The sequence below is a fragment of the Myotis yumanensis genome, unplaced genomic scaffold (assembly GCF_028538775.1).
Source record: "Myotis yumanensis isolate MYYU_CA2020_CCGP unplaced genomic scaffold, mMyoYum1.0.hap1 SCAF_5, whole genome shotgun sequence".
Lineage (NCBI taxonomy): Eukaryota > Metazoa > Chordata > Mammalia > Chiroptera > Vespertilionidae > Myotis > Myotis yumanensis.
The window spans coordinates 27,429,071-27,436,948 of record NW_027223756.1 but is presented as its reverse complement, the minus strand read 5'-3'; the positions used below and the strand labels follow the sequence as shown (position 1 = coordinate 27,436,948).

At 48.1% G+C, this 7,878-nt stretch overlaps 1 pseudogene; it reads right to left on the bottom strand.

Moving 5' to 3' along the window:
- Positions 1-364: 364 nt before the first annotated feature.
- On the bottom strand, positions 365-4,014 carry LOC139010106 (M-phase phosphoprotein 9-like; annotated as a pseudogene).
- Positions 4,015-7,878: the final 3,864 nt, after the last annotated feature.

Genomic DNA, 7,878 nt, shown 5'->3' with positions numbered 1-7,878 from the left:
GAATAAACTCTGTTTTGCGTACTTATAATGGTCAACCTACTTTTGCCCACCGTGTGTGTGTGTGTGTGTGTGTTCTTAGTCTTCACATATCTTTGTAGATAGGCGGGATTATTTTTGTAGCTTAATTCCTAGAAGGGAGTTGTTGGCTTACTCTCAGCGGTTCTCAACCTGTGGGTCGCGAACAATGAAAATACATCCTGCATATAAGATATTTACATTACGATTCATAATAGTAGCAAAATTACAGTTATGAAGTAGCAACGAAACTAATTTTATGGTTGGGGGTCACCACAACATGAGGAACTGTATTAAAGGGTTGTGGCATTAGGAAGGTTGAGAACCACTGGTTAAGGGATACACATTTCTAGATGGGAGGGAGTTGGGGGCTAGGTGAAAAAGGTGAAAGGGATTACAGAGCACAAATTGCCAGTTATACAAATAGTCTCGAGGATGTGAAGTGCAGCATAGGGCATGTAGTCATAATATTGTAATAACTGTGTATGCTATCAGATGAGGACTAGATTGATGGGGTGATCACTTTGTAATGTCTACAAATGTCTAATCACTATGTGGTACACCTGAAACTAATCTAATATTGTATGATAGCTGTAATTGGAAAATAAGTTAAATATTTTTTTGTTCTGAAGCATTTATTTAATTTTTTTTAAAAAAAGAATCATATTCATAATGATGAACAAATTGACAAAACTGGTGCACAGATACCTGCAAAAGGATGAACGCTATTTGTTTAGAGACCAGCTGCCTCCCAGTCACACTTCCTTATTCTTGATATAAACTGGAGACATATACTATTTTAAAATAACACTTTTTAAATAGTAAAATATACAAGAGATTCCCGAGCATAACAAACATATCTTGGAAATATGTGGCCATTTGAAGTATGAAAGAGCAAGTGGCATTGTTGTAAAAGTATGGTGTGAAGGGTTAGGAACAGTATACAACGCTTTGCCTTTCCCCGGTGCACAACTACACATCCGTTCAATGGGTACACGCGCCAGAGGCGTACCGAGGTGCGCAGGACGTGCACCTTCTTCAGCGGCCTGCGCCCTGAGCCCAGTTTGGGTTCATCCTTTCAGATGGTCCTCCAAGGCTTCCTGATTTAATCTCGTCTGCAAAATGACTCTTCCTCCTCGAGGCATCCGACTGAGGGCAGCCTCTATCTGGTCTTTTTCTTTTGTAAGTTCATCAAAAAACCATTCTGTGTCCGCCAGGGTCCTGATTTTTGTGGGCGCCCAGCCGGGCTCGACAGTCTCCTCCCCCCCCCTCCCCCCCACAGGCGGGGCTCCCTGAGGCAGCAGTTCTGGGGAAGAGATATGACTTGCATGGGTGTTGGTGGCTTTTTCTGAATTTTTTTTTTTCCTTCCGAATAGGAAGAAACTGGAGTTGTTTTCTTGGATTGGTACATTGTAACGGAGACACAGGAACAGCATCTACATCATCCAAAAGTATATCAAATCGAATCGGACTGCTTTTGATTTTGCTAAGTAGATGACTAAATCCTGGGGACAAAGTTTCCTTAGGAGGGAGTCCTCTCTGGACGATAAGCCGCAGTCACGGGTGTTGACATCTCTCTCTTGTGGTTGGAGTGCAGGATGTGCGGTTGGAAGGTGGCAGGGATGACGCCCTCAGCGCAGCACAGTTAAACCTGCTGTGTCTGCGGGCGCATTTCTCTGGGGACCGATTCGCACCCACAGTTGTTTCAGTTTGCCAAGGATTCACTAATTTATTTGAAGTGCGCCCTTTCTCTGTCTGTGTGCCCCAATTTTTAAATTTTTTTTTCTTCCTCAAGTTCTTTTAAAGTGCTCATGATTGGCGTGTCTGAAGTCTCTTGGTTTTTTTTTTATCAGTAAGTTTGTTGGTGAACTCCCAGGTGAAGAAGCCTTTTCCGGAGGAGAATGGTACCCAGGAACGCATGCCCCGGGGTGGCCCGTGAAGACCGAGTATTCCGCCCCAGGGATCAGCCACTTCCGCCTGCTGACGTCGGAGGCGGCCAGTGTGTTGGCACGTGAGGGTCCTGTGGGAGCTCTAGAATTATGACGAAGAGTTAACATTTTCATGTTTCACTTGCTTGACCTGAGCTTCAAGTTTTGAGATTGTTCTTTTCCAATCAGAAATCTGAGTCTGTGCACCAAGCGGTGTTCTCGGTTGTATTTAATGCGTGCTTCACTCTTCGTGTTCTCTTCCAAGGGACTCCTACTCTCCTAAAAGATGAAACATTTTGTTTTCCTGTTTCAGTCTGGCGTCTTGTCATCTGAGAGTTTGTAGGCATTCTCAAACGCTTCCTCCGGCTCCTGCAGCCTGGACTGCAGTCCAATGCTGTGCTGTCTTTTTCTCGGTCACCTGCTCTCATTCCCTCCAGGAGAACATTCCTGCAGGATTTTGGGGGCACTGCTGGCTGCACCGAGGCATTCTCTGAAGCCGTTCACTTCTCTTTCTAGTAGGTTATTCTTATTTTCCAATGTCTTCACACCACTAGTGGTTTCATGCAGAGCACCATCTCATTGGCCGCATCTGTCTCCGGGAATTTGATTGGTTTTCTTCTGATCTTCAGCTGCAGAAATCTCTTTTGCCTCCAGCTTCTGTTTCAAGCTACAGTGGGGCCTTGACTTACGAGTTTAATTCATTCCGTGACGGAGCTCGTAACTCAAATTACTCGTATGTCAAATCAAAAAGTGAACGAGTGAGACATGTGATGCTGGGCTGATGTTGTGGTGTTCACTGTGACGTTCGCTGCGCCAACTAGCGGTGGGGTGTCTGAAGCTGGCTCGTAACCCGAATTTTAGCTCGAAACTCAAAGCAAAAAATCGGCCGAGAGATGGCTCGTATCTCGAAAAACTCGTTGGTCGGGACACTCGTAAGTCAAGGCCCCACTGTATTTATTCCTGATTCATAATGAGCTCTAAGATCCGCTATGTGCCGGGCATTCTTTTCCTTCCAGTTCTTCAAAGGCTCCTTGGGAAAGCGTCTCCTCACTCTCTGGAAGCTGGGACGACTGACCGAGGCTGCAATTAGCGTGACAGGTTTTCTTCTCCCACAGTGTTGACCGAGATGTCGCCACGAGTGACAGTATAGAGACCTGGGCCTGCTTTCTCTTGGGAATGCGTGATTTTCCCGAGAGCTTTTGCAGGGGAAGGGCATTTGGGGAGCCCAGACAACTGAGAGGTGACATTACTTGGGAGAAAGAATCTATGTCAGAGTGACCGACACACTGGGCTCCAGAACAGAGTCTGGGAGAAGGAAATCGTGTTGTGGAGGGCGTCCAGAAAGCCAGGCGGCCGAGTCCTCACCACCTGCTCACTTGGCTTCATGTTTAACGTGGGGTCCAGAGTCAGCACCAGGCTGGCTGCCACTTGGGGGGAGGAGGGCGGGGCAAAGGGCTTGTCTGTGGCCGCAGGCAGAGAGTGGTACCTGTCCTGCTCCTCCAGGCCCCAAAGCTCAGGCCTGTCAGGCCTGCAGAAGAGAAGCGAGAGGCAAGAGAACAAGTGTTTCTAGAGTAACATTTGTACCTAAAGAAAATGAAACGCGGGAAATTCTAGTCTTTGCCTATCTGAATACGAAAAGTTGCATGTGGACGGGAAAAGGTTCACGTGAAGGCCTTACCATGGAAGAATCCTCCCTTCATGGTCCAAGTATTTAAAATTGAAATATATTACAAGTCAAGATCAACTCGCATAATTTAAAAAATTTAAAGACAACAATTTCTTTGTGAATAGTACAGACTTGTATGGAAGCAATGTAAAGAATTCAATAATTGAACTATTTATTGAGCATCTACTGTGCCAGGCTGGGCATAGGGAGACTGAGGCCCAAACAGGAAAATCACAGGAAGTTAGAGGGCGGTGAGCACTCGGTCAGTAAAATTTAAAAACCAGATAGAAGGGAATATGTAGTTGGGGTCGGGGAGGGAGGAGAGGGAGGTCTGGCAGGTGCTGGTTTTGGACGGGGGCGGTCAGGGTTGGCTCACTGTAGGGTAACAATGAAGGAGTTGGCCATTTTAGCATATGAGGCAGTTCCCATACAGGGGGAAGAACGTTCCAAGTTCAGGAAGCAACCCATGCAAAAGCCCTACAATGAGAACTTATCTGGCGTCTGTGGGCAAACAGTCTCCCTGCCGAAGCAGAGAAAGGCAGAGAGCAGCAGAGCATGAGGTCAGAGCTAAATTAATTTTTTTAAAAAAAGACATACACGTCTCCAATCTGGACAGCCACCGCAAAATTGTATTCGACAAAGCTGTTCCATACACAGAACCCTCGGTGAGAGCAGGAGTGCTCATTCTCCCTACGCTCACCAGTGCTGGGTACCGTTAGGTCTGACCAAATAATGGAATCAGCATCCCTCCCCTGGGAACTGGCCTTCAGACCACTTCACAGCCAGCACTCCCTTTTGCTTAGACCACATTCCACTTGCTAAGACCATTATCTTTCCCCACAGGGCCCGCCCAGAGGATTCTCCTCCCAGAAAAAGCCCGCCTAGAGTCCTTTAAGATCTCTCACTCCCCATCCCTGAGTGCTGGTGCCATTTTGGGGCTCAGCCCATCTGGTTTTCCAGATCACCTACTTCATAATTCTTTACCCCTTTTGGCCTTGTGCGTGCCTCCTTCGGCGACTCCAACAGATACCATCCATTGTCTTCATCTCTGTCAGTCTGATGGGTGCAAAACGGCACCTTGTTTCTACGATTAGTGCTATTGAACATCTTTATAATGTTCATTCTTCTTTACACTTGAGAGATTAATTTGGGATACAACCATGAGTTTCCTATACTCCAGGCACCAGCAAAGAGACAGGGAGGTGACTTGGGGATTTGGGGGCAGCGAAGACCCCCTAAGAGGACTCTGAATCAGGGCCTCATCAAACTGCTTGCTGCCTGCCTTTGAGAGGGTTTCACAATGTTGCCGAGCAGATTATTAATCTTGTGCTATCCTCAGGCTCATTACTTACTTGGAACGCTGTGTCAGAGGGCCCTGTCATACCCAGGAAAAGAATGTTCTGCGTTTCACTGGGAATTGTGAGACCTGCTCTGAACCCTGAGCCCAGGGTCAGGGGCTGCACAAGCACATGGTTAGATGGTTAGGAATGAAGAGGGTAGTGAGGTCGGGGGACTAAACCTCCTGTTAATGCCCTCCTGTTAACAAACTTGGCAGGCTTTTCCTCTCTTGCATTTGCATCTTTCCCATCCCCCGTTCCCCGTCCACCCCACACACACCAAAAAAAGATAAGAGGCTACAGGCAATGGTGACTTTGATAGAATAGTCCATGGCTTAATTCAAAGACACTCACTGGCCAAGGCTGGTCCCACTGCTTTTCCAGCTCTAGATCCAAGCTTTAGTCTCCCAGACTTTGCACACTGACTAGCATGTCAGATGGTTTGGTTATAAGAGACAGAAAATCCAACCCACACTCTGGTTTAAGCAGGAAAACACTAAAGATATTTATTGGATCATATACCAGGTGGGCATGGGAATGGATTGGATTCAGGGCTCAAAAATGACACCTGCCATCCCTGGACTCTCTCTTGGATCTCCCCTTCTCTCCTTAGACTCCTTGTGAGCAAGATGGTGGCGACCCGTGTTTGGCCCCTTATCCTCAAGGGGTTAAGTCCAGACTGAGGGAGGGCCCGTTTCTGCATTCCCAGCAAAGGTCTCTGGGGCCCATGGGCTCTGGCTCCCAGGGCCACTTTTCCATCCTTGCTGCAAGCCCCATGGCCCTGGGGATCTGGCACAGTGATGGGCTTAGGCTAGGATGTGGGCTCCTCCCCGACTTGAGCATGGAGGGAAGATGGACCCCAAACAAGCCCTGGGAGCTGTTTCCTGAAGGCAGAGGAAAGAACATTGGGCTGTCAAGACCCAACGTCCTTGTTTCCGCCCGGCAGTGTGGCTGAGAGTCGACCCATGCACCAAGAGGTCACCGGTTGATTCCTAGTCAGAGCATATGCCGGGTTGCGGGCTTGATCCCCAGGAGGGGGCATGCAGGAGGCATCGATCGATGATTCTATCTCTTTCTTCTTCTCTCTGAGATAAAATAATAAGTGACTAAAAAAGTGAAAAGAAGCTTTTGGGGAGGGGGAATCCTTGGTTCCTCCATAGTGCACCTCACAAGGTCATTCATTTAGGATATAAAACTACAATGGGAGGGTTTTGTGGATCCAACTAATTCTCAGGTAAAACTATTTCATTTCATCCCAGGACCAGCAGCAGCAAACAAGAAAGTGCAGATAGTCTAAGAACAACTGCTCAGGATCCCTGGCTTCCGTGCTCAGTGGTGGTCTGTTTACCTACGTTCACTGAGTGGGTGAGGAAGAGCCCAGATGTGCCGCCTTCTTTGCCCTCTTGCCTGGGGGGGGGTGGGGGGGGGGAGGGCGGTGGTGGTGTCTGAGGGGTGGGAAGGCGAAGAGGGGAGGGAGAGGTTGGAGCCGGCAGAGATCGAGGGCTTCTTTTCAAAAGTCAGTGACAGGATCCATGTTGTAAGATTGATTATCTTTATTGCAAATTGTCTGTGCTGGTTTAGGTCAAGGGTATATATTTTCTTCAACCGCAGGCTTAACTAGTTTGGAGAAGTGAAATGTCCTCTTTGCCAGGCGCCCGGGGACATGCTAACAGGCCCCACGGGATCAGTAGCTCCTGTTACACCTTTCATGGTTTACTTTTTTGTTTTTGTGTTTTAGAGAAAACTCAGGTTAAATATTTGTTGTAGAGGAAAGGGATGCTGCTGCCTCCTCGGGCTTCCCCACTGTGGTGCTGTAGCCCCACTTGGTGCTGTTAGCTGTCTCATCGGCAGTCGCACGCACATAGCGTACAACCTGAAAGGTGCACAATGCTATGTGGGAAGAGTGTTTGCCTCTGGAGCCCCTGTCCCCGCCACCACCCCAGTGGTGACCAGTTTCCATTGCATCTTCCTGACAGAATCCATGCACGACCTCATTTTCATAGAAAAATAGACCACATGCACATTACTGAATGACCATTTATTCTTTAAAATAAGACAAATAGAATTTTCCATCGCACTGACTTTAAAGCCTCCGAGTTAAGGCCACAGAGTTAAAGAGACAAACCAGACCTCACCTCCAGTCAGCTAACCTGCTGACCTCCACTGAAAGCTCACTGGGTCCAGAGGTTTATACACATCTGTGGGTTCTCTTCCCGCCGTGCTCCCTGTTCACAGGGCCTGCACCTTGAGCTGCTTCCTAGCACGTTTCACCCAAAATGGTTTCCCTCGGCATGATTGGACAAACTCCCTCTCGCCGTATTGGTCGTCTGGGCCCCACAGTTTCAAAAAATAAAGCCCAGCCTCAAGTTCAAGACTTGTCACCACGAGGGCGTACCGAAGCGGCTGGCTCAGAAGCTGAAGGCATTTCTGAAAGAAGAGGCCATTTCACTTCTCAGGATCCCTGGCTTTCGTCCTGGGTGGGGTCTGTTCATCCACCGTCACTGAGTGGGTGAGGAAGAGCCCAGATGTGCTCCCCTGGGGAGCACGGCATAGCCCCCTCCCCCCTCCATGTTCCAGGCCTGTCCCTGAGGCCCTGGGATGAAGTGATGGATAACACACAGTCCTTTTCCTCGAGTAGCTTGCCGTAGCCCTGGGAACCGCCCGGTGCCGCTGTGCCAGAATTACTCAGTGCCCCTCATGTGGGTCTCAGTCCCGTGGAGATGCCCCTGATGATCCACATTCATTTTAGACATAAAAGTTCTGCTGTGTTTGTCTTAAAAAAAAAAAAAATCATTCTCTGGTCCCCTACAATGCAGCTGACAGAGGGATGTGGAAATAATAATACTGGTCATACCCTTCACTTACTGATGAGCAGAAATAATTGCTGTGCACAGGGATCGGGCTCCATCCCAAATTCTTCTATTTTTTTGTT